General features: G+C 36.6%; 1 pseudogene; it reads left to right on the top strand.

The window, feature by feature from the left end:
- Window positions 1-3037: 3037 nt before the first annotated feature.
- On the top strand, window positions 3038-3792 carry LOC115900439 (annotated as a pseudogene).
- Window positions 3793-11619: the final 7827 nt, after the last annotated feature.

Below are 11619 nucleotides of genomic sequence, written 5' to 3'. Positions count from 1 at the left end.
CGCAGCAAGAAGGCAGCTGTGCACAAGCCAAGAAGAGAGCCCTCACCCAGAGCATGAATATTCTAGCACCTAATCTCAGACTTCTAACCTCCAGAGCAGTGAGAAGGTATATTTCTGTTGTTGAAGCCACCCATTCTGTGGTATCTTATTATGGTAGCTAATAAGAGTTGACTAATACAGTCTATTTTAAGTGATAGTATATATTATTAAACAAGTTTCTGAAATGTTTCAAACTAGCAGTTTACAATGGTTTCAGCTAATCCATATCCTTTACAAGAGTTACTATTATCTATATGTTTCACTGTATCAGTCTTGTTGTTCTGTTGTGGTATTTCATCATGACTTTAATTCCCCTGATTAATAATGATATTATAATCATTATTTTGCAAAGTGCCTTTTCATGTCTTTTTTTTTCCATATTGATTTACAGCAGCTCTTTACTTCTTAACAAACATCTTCTACTCTCTTTATTGTATTTTTCTTTTTTTTTTTTTTTTTGTTGAGGCGGAGTCTCGCTCTGTCGCCCAGGCTGGAGTGCAGTGGCCGGATCTCAGCTCACTGCAAACTCCGCCTCCCGGGTTCACGCCATTCTCCTGCCTCAGCCTCCCGAGTAGCTGGGACTACCGGCGCCCGCCACCTCGTCTGGCTAGCTTTTTTTTGTATTTTTTAGTAGAGACGGGGTTTCACTGTGTTAGCCAGGATGGTCTCGATCTCCTGACCTCGTGATCCACCCGTCTCGGCCTCCCAAAGTGCTGGGATTACAGACTTGAGCCACCGCGCCCGGCCTATTGTATTTTTCTTTCTTAATCTTGAAAATAAGTTCTTTATTGCAATGTAGTTCAATGTATCAATCTTTACTCTTAGTACATTTTGTGTTCTGCTTGAGAAATCTTTGCCTACCCACAAGATCTTGAAGATCTTATCTTACAGAAGCACTTTTTAAAATATTTAACATTTATATCTACAACCCATTTGGAAATAATTTTTACATTTGGTATGAAGTAAGGCTTAAGATTAATTTTTTTCCATGTGCATATTTAGCCCAGCACTGTTAGTTGGAATGTACACTTATTATGTTTCTTCCATAATAAATTAACCATACAGATATGATTCTGCTTTCTCAATTTTATATTCTATTGCAACTAGATGGTTTTGTTTTCATATGCCAATAACATACTGTCTAAATTACTGTAGCCTAATGTCTTGATATCTTATGGTGTAAATTCTCCATAATTTTTGTTCTTTTTCAAAATCACCTCAGATATTTGTAGACTTTTTGTATTTCTATACAAATTTTAGAATTACTTTGTCAATATCCACAAAAAACAAAAACTTTCCAAAATTCTAATTTGGATTGCATTTAATGTATATATTAATGGTTGACAATCAACATTTTTACATTATTGAATCTTTCATATATGAACATATACCATTTATTTATGTATTCTTTAATTTCTCTTAAGAAAGTTCTATTCCTAAATATTTGATGCTTTTAATAGTACTGTTATTTTAAATCTTATTTTAAAATAAGATTTATTTTAAAATATTTGATTTATTAGTATGTAAAATTACTGATTTTTTAAAAATGTTAACCTCATACCTTCGTACTTAATTTGCCAAACTTATTTTAGTGTAAATTACTTTGGATTTGCTAACTGATCTTCAGTACAATGTTGGACATAAGAGAGTTAACAATAAACATACTTGTCTCATTTCTGATCATAGAGGCAAAATTTTGATATTTTATCATTAAGTACTATGCTCATTATAGGGTTTTTGTAAATAGTGTAATCAGATATGGGATGGCCTTTACGTTCTTGACTTGCTAAGAATTTTTATTATAAATGGGGATTGATTATAAATGTCTTTGTTAAGATTATTATATTCTTTTTCTCCCCTATTCTGTTAATGTGGTAAATAACATTGATTGGTTATTAAATATAAACAAACTTCACAAATTCTCTTTGCAAACCTTATTCCTAAAATAAAACCAGTCACCTATCTACCTACCCCTCCCCCCAACACACACACACATATACATCATTAGAGTTATTTACTAATTTTTAGTTTAGACTTTTCGTTTATGCTCCTGAGATTTTCCTATAACTTTCTTTTCTGGCACTGTATGTGTTAGGTTTTGGTATTAAGTTTATGCTGTCCTCACAAAACAAATTTGGAAATGTTTCCCCTTCTTTATAACTTTCTGCAAGCATTTGCATAAAGTTGTTATTTATTCCTTCAAGATTTAAAAGAACTTACTGGAGAAGACGATACCTGGGCCTAGGTATTTCTTTGTGAAATTGCACATTCAATTCCTTTAAATGATATAAGACCATTCCGATTCTCTATTTCTTAGTACCAGGTTTTTAAAAATGTGCTCTTAAGAAATTCGTCCCCTATACCTACATTTCCAAATTTTCAGGAATATAATTCTTCAGTATATTCTCTTACCTTTCCAAATCTCTGAATGATCTATAGCAATCTCACTTTTTGTTTCTGCTATTGATTTTTTTTTTAAATTTCTCCTCTTTTCTTCTTGCCTAGACTTGCTAGAGATTTAACAATGTTATTCACCTTTTCAAACATTCAACTTTTGGCTCTTTGAATCTTTTGTGTTTATATTTTCTGTTTCACTAATTTTGTTATTATTTTTTTCCTTCAGTTTCATTTGGGATCTATTGGCTATAATTTCTGAGAGTGATACTGAGATTTTTCAGCCTTCCATTTTTTATTAATGTATGCATTTAGACTTAAACATTTCCCCTTAACCACAGTTTTATTAGCATCCTCCAAAATTTTATGTCATATTTTCATTTTCATTTAGTTTGAAATATTTTATAATATTACTTGTGATTCTACCTTCAATCCCTGGATTGTTTCAAAATATGTTGCTTAATTTCCAAGTAATTGGGGATGTTTTAGCATTCTTTTGTTATTGATATCCGGCTTGATTCCAGCACAGCCTGAATGAAATTGTTCATTTAAAATATATTGAGCACCTTTTCGTGGCACCTCAGAGGTGATCAGCTGCTTCAAGATGAAGCTGAATATGTCCTTCCCAGCCACTGGCTGCCAGAAACTCATTGAAGTGGATGATGAATGCAGATTTCATACTTTTTATGCGAAGTGTGTGGTGAACAGAAGTTGCCGCTAACGCTCTTGGTGAAGAATAGGATGGTTATGTGGTCTGAGTCAGTGGTGGGAATGACAAACAAGGTTTCCCCATGAAGTAGTATGTCTTGACCCGTGGCTGTGTCTGCCTGCTACTGAGAAAGGGGCATTCCTGTTACAGACCAAGGTGAACTGGAGAAAAAAAGCACAAATCTGTTCGAGGTTGCATTGTGGATGTCAATCTGAATGTTCTCAACTTGGTTATTGTAAAATTTAAAAAGGAGAGAATAATGTTCCTGCACTGACTGATACTATGGTGCCTCATTGCCTGGGGCCCAAAGGAGCTAGCAGAATCCACAGTCTTTTCAATCTGCCTAAACAAGATGACATCCTCCAATATGTTGTAAGAAACCCCTTAGACAAATAAGGTAAGAAACCCAGGACCAAAGCACCCAAGATTCAGCATCTTGTTACTCCATATGTCCTGCAACACAAACACCAGTGTATTGCTCTGAAGAAAAAAAGTACTAAGAAAAATAAAAAAGAGGCTGCAAAATAGGCTAAACTTTTGGCCAAGACAATGAAGGAAGCCAAAGAAAAATGCCAGGAACACATTGCCAAGGGATGCAGACTGTCCTCTCTGCAAGCTTCTACCCTAAGTCTGAGTCCAGTCAAAAATAAGATTATTTGAGTAATTAGAGGAGATTAGACTCTCAAAAAATATATATATTGATATTTATGTTTCTGCTTGTAATATTTTTGTTCTAATGCACTTAATAGAATGTATATTCTGCCACTGTTGGGTACTATGTTGTACATATGTCAATTAGATCAGGTTTTCTTGAATTGTGTTTTTACTGATTTTCTATGTCCTCACTGAGCATTTTGCTTTGCTTGTTCTATCAGTTACCAAGGTATGTTAATGTGTCTTACTGTGATTGAACATTTGTCTGTTCCTTCTCTTAGTTTTTTACTTGTAAATTGCTTATCAATTAATTTTTGTTCTATTTTAAAATTTACTTTTTAGGTTTACAGAAAATTGCCAGGTAGTACAGAATTCCCATATAAGCCCTCCCTGTCACACACATACAAAGTTGCCTGTTTTTAATATCTTGCTTTAGTATAATACATTTGTTACAGTTAATGAAACAATATCAATTTGTTATTATTAACTAAAGTTGAAAGTTTATATTAAGATGCACTCTTTGTGTCATATAGTTCTCTATGTTCCCCCAAATGCACGATGTCATGAATACACCATTATTACACAATAATACCATAAAAATTCCCTATGCTCCATCTATCCTTCCCTCTCGTCCTTCTAAACCCTGGCAGTTGCTGATTGTTTAACTATCTCTATACTTTTGCTTTTTCCAGAATGTCATACAGTTAGAATCGTATAGTGTGTATTCCTTTCAAATGGGCTTCATTTGCCTAGAAATATGCATTTAAGGTTCTTCCACCTATTTTTTGTGACTTAATAGCTCATTTCTTTTTACTATCAAATAATATAATATTGTATGGATGAACCACATGTTGTTGATCTATTTACCTACTAAAGGATATCTTGCTTGCTTCCAGTTTTGGGCCATTATAAATAAAGCTACTATTCACATTCAGATTTTTGCATAGACATAATTTTCAACTCTTTTGGGTAAATACCCAGTAACACAATTATTGCATTATACAGTAAGACTATATTTCATTTTTTAAGGAAATGGCAAACTATCTTCCAAAATCATTGTATCATTTTTGAATACGAGCAATGAATGAGAATTCCTGTTGGCTCCACATCCTCACTGGCATTATTTGGTGTTATCAGCCAATCATTGATCCTCTTGGCAGGTGGTTAGAACAGGGCCATAATGCCTTAAACCAATTAGGGGACTCACTTCTTTGAGGCTTATTCTCAGACTTTGTGAGGTTTGGTCGACCTCTGATCCAACCCCATTCCATAATGTAGCCCTTGAAGGATTCAACCTGAAAATCTTGTGTGTTTTCCAAGATGCCTCATTCTTAGAGTCTCAGACTTCAATGTTTTTGCTCCCCTGTAGTGTTAGACTGATGAAAGTGCCACACAGCTTTTTCATCACACTGTGCTCCTTCCTGAAACTTATCATATTCTCTCTTGCTCTCATTCTCTACCTCTTGTTCTATAACTCCAGTTTAAGAAAAGGCAAATGCCTTAAGGGAATAACTGTCACAGGCTCACTTTCCTGCATATCCCTTATCTCTGTAATCCTGGCCCCTCAGTTCTGGTAACCTCAGACTCTCTCCAGTGCTTTTAGATAGACTATATTTAAAATGTCTATTCAGCAAAGCAGTTGTTTAGAATAGATAATTAAAAGAATGTGTAATTCTTTCCTGATGTCTGTATTGTCTGGCAAGAATACAATCTCCCTGAGGGCCAGGACAAACTTGTCTTTAGCCCTACCATCATCTGAGACATTAGCTCAGTGCTTGGCTCCATAAATTTTGACTGTCTTTTGGAAAGAACAAATAAAGAAAAGAAGAAAAGAGGCAACTTTAAAAGAAACTTCCTCTTATAGAATCAGTAACATAAAAACAAAGATTCTTATCAAAGATTCTTGAAGCTGAATGTGCTTGAGTTGTGTGAGCCAGACTGCCCTGCAGTGGGAGTAAACATTTCTGAAACTTAACAGTTAGTTCATTTTCCATTCTCCATCTTCCATACTCCTCTGTCCCAGTGGAAATGGAAATGGAGGCCTCACATTAAAGGCCCCTGGTTTCACTAGGTTCCATATGGTATTGAGTGAATTGTTAAAAGAAAAATTTAAAGAGAAATCAGGGTAGTGGTTTATGTGAAACAACAGTAATATTTGAATTAAAGCCATAAATCAAGTATGCAAATAAGCCTGTGCTCAGGGCAGAAATGCAATCAAATGGCCTGCAGAAGGAAACTTAATAAGCCCTGCCTCTCCTTCTATTACCTTGCAGTAAGTTTCCTGAGATTCGGGTCTTGTGGGGACACTGAGAGAGGGTAGCTCCAGGCATTCCAGTAGCTCTCACAGAAGCTGTACTGGGACCTGGCAGCATTCTAACACCTCAGAAAGGGTTGAACAGTTTGCATCTGTGTCTCTGTCAACAGGCATTAAATATGCATCTGATCAAGATAGTAGTCAGGGTTATGAAGTGCCTGTGGGGGAAATTTGCTTGAAATTATGAGTATATGTACATGCTTTCTTTCTGAAATGGCTTTAGGGCTGAAATTCTCACAAAAGAATTGGTTAAAGAACAGGAGATGGTTCAAAAAACAATGACTGTTAACAGTTTGGGTGGAAAGTAAGGAGGGCAACAAGACCAAAATTCAGGGTTCCTTACTAAAGATGGGGCCTAGCCCTGCCCATGGAATTTTTACCAGTTGTTGGTGGCCATAAAATCGTGGCAGTCAAGTAATCATATGTCTTGGATTGCTCAGGATAGTCCCGTTTTATTCCTACTGCTCCAGTATAATTGTTATTAGCACCTCCTTTTGTTCTTAAGAGTGTCCTGGTTAGGAAGATAAATTTTAGGACCCCCCTACAAAGTAAGGATCTCCAAAATTATTCACTTTTCAAGTAAGTCAAAAACTCAGACGATTATTTCACAGTCCAGTAGGCCTCACAACTCATAGCCTAGATCTACATCCATTAATGAGATTAGTAAGTTTCCTCTCTCTGGAACTCTTCAAGTAAAGACTAGAAAAGGAGATGATGTCAAGGAAATTTGGACACAAAGCAAGGGCCTATGTCAATGGTTTTGTGAGATTCCTTCTTTCCCTGAGGTTCAGCAAATCTGAGAAAAAAACTCATAGGGGAAATCGTTTTTCAAGTTTGTACAAGAAGATGGTAGATGATGAAGAGGCTGAACCCAAGTTTTCTCACTTTCTTCACTAGAGACTGATTATGATTAGGAGAAAATAAGCCAGACAGGGAAAAATTTAGAGTGGTTCTAGGTACTGCATGTCTAACTCAACTGAAACCTGTACACTAACTCCAGTTTGAACTTTTTAAGGGCAGTAGAGTTTTTGTTAGATGCAAGAATTCAGGTGGTAAGAAGGCAGGGAAAGTTGGGGGGATAGAAGTCTTCATCAATCATGCCTCCTGCAAGGACACCAATTTAACAACTTATCTACACAGAACAAACACCATCATAAGAACCAGAAATCAGGCAAGCCCTCATAGTATCTGGTTTTAACATTGTGTCACTGAAAGAGACACTGAAGACATAGAAAACAAGTCTTGAATTGCTGACGCCACCCCTCCCCAACCTCTGGCAGCAGCAATGTGGTGCAGAGTGTCCCTGGGCACTGGAGGAGGGTGAACACAGCAATTACAAAGCAATAAACTCAGCACTGTCCTGCTACAGCAGAAAGAAACACCAGACCAAACTCAGTTGATGTCAGCCCATAGCAGGAGCATTTAAACCAGCCCTACCCAGAGGGTAATCACCAATCGCAGTGGTCAGAATTTGACTTCCCACAAACCTTACCACTGAGGGACAAAGTACTCTGTGTCTCTAAATAAACTTGAAAGGCAGTCTAGGCCATAAGGACTACAATTCTTAGGTGAGTTCTAGTGCTCAACTAGGCCCAGAGACCAACTGGGTGGTGGAGCATGCACATACTGAGATATCAGCTGGGGCAGCCAAAGGAGTGTTGGCAACACACCTCCCCTACCCCCAGGCTGCACAGCTCATGACTCCAAAAGAAACCACTTCCTTTTGCTTGAGGAGAGGAAAAGGAAGGCAGTGGAGGACTTTGTCTTGCATCTTGCCATAGCAGGATATGGCACTGGTCAGAGTTGTGAGGACCCATTCAAGGCCCTAGCTCCTGGACAACATTTCTAAACATACCCTGGGCCAAAAGGGAACCCACTGCCTTGAGGAAAGGACCCAGTCCTGGCAGCATTCTTCACCTGCTAACTGAAGAGCCCTTGGGCCCTGAATAAGCAGCAGCGATACCCAGGTACTATGTCAAAGGCCTTGAGTGAGCCTCTGAGTGGACCTCTAAGGTTTTTGACTTCCAGATGGCATCCCTGGACCCACATGGGGCCTGCGGGACCTTGCCACCCTGAAGGGAAGGACCTACACCCAGCTGGCTTTGCCACCAGCTGATTGTAGAGCCCCAGGGCCTTGAGCAAACATAGGCAGTAGTCAGGAAGTGGTTAGAGTAAGCATTAGCTGAGACTCACTGCTGTGCTGGCTTCAGGTCTGATCCAGTGTAGGGGTGCTTGTGTCACTTAACCTCCAGCTTTAGGTGGCTCAGAACATAGAGAAAGAGAGAGACTCTGTTTGTTTGGGAGAAAGTAAAGGAAGAAAATAAGAGTCTCTGCCTGGTAATCAAGAGATTTATCTTGGGTCTTGTCCAAGATTATCAGTGTGGTACCACTAATGAGTCTGCAAGAAACATGTTACTGGCCTTGGGGTGCCCCCTAAAGCACATACATCTTAGATCACAACACCCAAGTCCTTTTACATATCTAAAATGTGTTGCTCAAGAAGGATGGGTAAAAATAAGCCCAGACAGTGAAGACTGCAATAAATACCCAGCTCTTCAATGCCCAGAAACTGAAGAACATTTGCCAGCATCAATATCATCCAGGAAAACATTACCTCACCAAATGAACTAAGTAGATCACAAGGGACCAATCTTGGAGAAACAAAGATATGAGACCTTTTAGATACAGAATTCAAAATAGCTGTTTTGAGAAGACTCAAAGAAAATCAAGATAACACAGATAAAAAATTCAGAATTCTATCCAATAAATTTAACAAAGGGATTGAAATTATTAACAAGAATCAAGCAGAAATTCTGGAGCTGAAAAATACATTTGGCACACTGAAAAATATGTCGGAGTCCTTTAACAGCAGAACTGATCAAGCAGAAGATGTAATTATAATGAGCTTGAGGACAGGCTATTTGAAAATACACAGAGGAGACAAAAAATAATAATAATAATAAACAGTGAAGTAAGCCTACAGGATCTAGAAAATAGCCTCAAAGGCCAAATCTAAGAGTTATTGGCCTTAAAGTTATTGAAAGTTTATTCAAAGGGTTAATAATGGAGAACTTCCCAAATCTATAGAAAGATATCAATATCCAAGTACAAGAAGGTTATAGAACACCAAGCAAAGTTAGCCCAAAGAAGACTATTTTAAGGCATTTAATAATAAAACTCCAAAAGATCAAGGGTAAAGAACTGATCCTAAAAGTATCAAGAGGAAAGAAAAACAAATAACATGCAATGGAGCTTTGATACATCTGGAAACAGACTTTCAGTGGAAACCTTACAAGCCAGGAGAGAGTGTAATGACATATTTAAAGTGCTAAAGGAAAAAAAAAAAACTTTGTAATAGTATATCTGGTTAAAATATCCTTCGAACATGAAGGAGAAATAAAGACTTTCCCAAACAAAAACTGAGGGATTTCATCAACACCGACCTGTCCTACAAGAAATGCTAAAGAGAGTATTTCAATCAGAAAGAAAAGGACATTAATGAGCAATAAGTACTCACCAGAAGGAACAAAACTCACTGGTAATATTAAGTACACAGAAAAACACAGTATTATAACACTTTAACTGTGGTGTGTAAAGTACTCTTAACCCAAGTAAAAAGACTAAACAATGAACCAATCAAAAATAACTTTTCAGGACATAGCCAGTACAATAAGATATAAATAGAAACAACAAAATGTTTAAATGTTGGGGGATAAAGTTAGGGCATGGAATTTTTTACTCATTTCAATGTTTATACAAAGTGTTACATTATTGTCAGGTTAAAATCATGGGTTATAAGACAGTATTTGCAAGTCCATGGTAAACTCAAACAAAAACATACAGTGAATATACAAAATTAAAAAGCAAGAAGCTAAATCATATCAGAGAACGTCACCTTCACTAAAGGAAGGCAGGAAGGAAAGAAAGAAGAAAGAGGAGACCACAAAACAAAAACCACCATAAAACAAATAACAAAAGAGTAGGAGTAAGCCCTTCCTTATCAATAATAACAATAAATGTAAATGGACTAATCTCTCCAATCAAAACACATAGAGTGGCTGAATGGATGAAAAAATAAGACCCACTGATCTTTTGCCTACAAGAAACAAATTTTACCCTAAAGTCACACATAGACTAAAGATAAAGGGACAGAAAAAATATTCCATGCCAATGGAAACCAAAAAATAGCAGGAGTCACTATAACAATATTAGACAAATAGATTTCAAAACAAAAACTGTGAGCAGAGACAAAGAAGGTCACTATATAATGATAAAGGGGTCAATGTGGCAAGAAGATATAATTTTAAATATCTATGCACCCAACACTGGAGCATCTAGATATATAAAGCAAATATTATTGGAGCTAGCGAGAGAGATAGGCCCCAATACAATAATAGCTGGAGACTTCAACACCCTTCTTTCAGCATTGGACAGATTTCCCAGAAAGAAAATCAGCAAAGAAACAACAGACTTAATCTGCACTATAAACCAAATGAATCTAATAGCTATTTACAGAACATTTCATCTGATGACTGCAGATTATACATTCTTCTCCTCAGGACATGGCTCTTTCTCAAGAACAGACATATGTAAGATCACAAGGCAAGTCTTAAAACATTCAAAATCATGCAAATAATATCAAGCATCTTCTCTGACCACAATGGAATAAAACTAGAAATTAATAACAAGAGGAGTTTTCAAAACTATAGAAAGACATGAAAATTAAATAATATGCTCTTGAATGACCAGTGGGTTAATGAAGGAGTTAAGAAGGAAATTGAAAACTTTCTTTAAATGATAATGAAAACACAACATACCAAAACCTATGGGATACAGCAAAAGCAATACTAAGAGGGAAGTTTATAGCTATAAGTACCTACCTCAAAGAAGAGGAAAAAATTCAGGTAAATAACCTAATGACTTTAGGTTATCATAACCAAGTGGGATTTTTCCTTGGGATGCAAGGATGGTTCAACATACACAAATCAATCAATATGATACATCCTATGAACAGAATGAAGGATAAAAACCATATGATCATTTCCATTGATGCTAAAAAAAGCATTTGATAAATTTCAACATTTCTTCATGACAAAAACCCTCAAAAACCTGGGAATAGAAGGAATATACCACAACATAATAAAAGCCATATATGGCAGACCCACAGCTAGTGTCATACTGAATGGGAAAAAACTGAAAATCTTTCCTCTAAGATCTGGAACATGACAACACTGCCCATTGTCACCACTGTTATTTAACATAGTACTGGAAGCCCTAGCCATTGCAATCAGACAAGAGAAAGATACCAAAGGCATCCAAATGGGAAATAAGTCAAATTATTTTTTCTATAGATGATATGATCTTATATTTAGAAAAATCTAAAGACTACACAGGAAAATGATTAGAACTGCTAAACAAACTTAGTAAAGTTGCAACATACAAAAATCAGTAGCATTTCTATCTGTGAGTGAGAACTCACTCACTGTCATGAGAACAGCATGGGGGAAAC

This window comes from Rhinopithecus roxellana, chromosome 11, assembly GCF_007565055.1.
Source record: "Rhinopithecus roxellana isolate Shanxi Qingling chromosome 11, ASM756505v1, whole genome shotgun sequence".
Classification (NCBI taxonomy): Eukaryota; Metazoa; Chordata; class Mammalia; order Primates; family Cercopithecidae; genus Rhinopithecus; species Rhinopithecus roxellana.
This window is presented reverse-complemented; position numbering and strand designations above follow the sequence as displayed.